The sequence below is a fragment of the Eimeria mitis genome, genomic scaffold (assembly GCF_000499745.2).
Source record: "Eimeria mitis Houghton genomic scaffold, Emh_scaff552, whole genome shotgun sequence".
NCBI classification, from domain to species: domain Eukaryota; phylum Apicomplexa; class Conoidasida; order Eucoccidiorida; family Eimeriidae; genus Eimeria; species Eimeria mitis.
The window spans coordinates 16,029-17,043 of record NW_013573791.1 but is presented as its reverse complement, the minus strand read 5'-3'; positions in this window follow the sequence as shown (position 1 = coordinate 17,043).

The window sequence follows — 1,015 nt, the reverse complement described above, 5'->3', positions numbered from 1 at the left end:
TGGCTCAGTATACTTAGGGTCTAGCTGGGCACGTGAGCTCACTGCCTCCCCCATCTGTGTCAGTATCTCTAGCCCCCCTAGATAGAAAGAACCCTGATGATTAAGAAATAGATTTCTCCAGTTGAGAGCGTTGTGACAAACACCAGCTTGTTGTAGTTTTAATACTTGTAATACAAGTTTTGTTGCAATATATTCTTTAGTTTGTTGATCTATATTTTTGTTTATTTCTTTTTTATTATGTATATTAAACACTATATTATATACAGTAGATAACAGGTGTTCATACACCTCAACCCTCTGAAACAGCATCTTCAGCCCATCCGGGTGGTTCGGCTGCACCATAGTAACACCCCCAACATGGTCGGGGATCAGCAGCCCCCGCGATGCACAGCCACTGGATATGGGGCTGGCAGCGCATGCAAGAACTAGGGCTTTAGACTCTAGCGCAACCTCAACCCACCTATTGGCTGCTTCTATAGATAAATTATTTTCATCGCCAGCAACACACAGATGCAGCCGCAGAGCCATGTTTCTCCCCCTGCAGGGGTCAAACACTTCTATATATAAACTAGAAACACCAGAACCCAGCACCCTCGTCACCAACAAAGGAGACAGAAACGAACCCTCAGATACAGCCCGCCCCAGCGGCAAAACCCCACTCAACTCTACATGCTGGCCCTCGAGCTCTGGTGTCTCTCCATCAGTAAGAATCTCTGCTGCAACCCCAGCTAGCTCTTCTTCTTCCTCTGTTAGTAGCATGCTTGGATCGCTATCTGAGCTGTCTATACACTCCAGCGCTAGCCGCTGCAGTGTACGTCGAGCTGCTCGCCCCCCTGCTGATGTATCTATATCTTCTGCATCAGGTAGATGCCAATGAGACGGAGACACACGAGCAGAAGCAGCAGCAGCAGCAGCAGCAGCAGCAGCAGCAGCAGCAGCAGCAGAAGCACCCGGGGACCCCACACGATCCCGCCGACGATCCCAACGACGATCCCAGCCCCCCACACGATCCCGA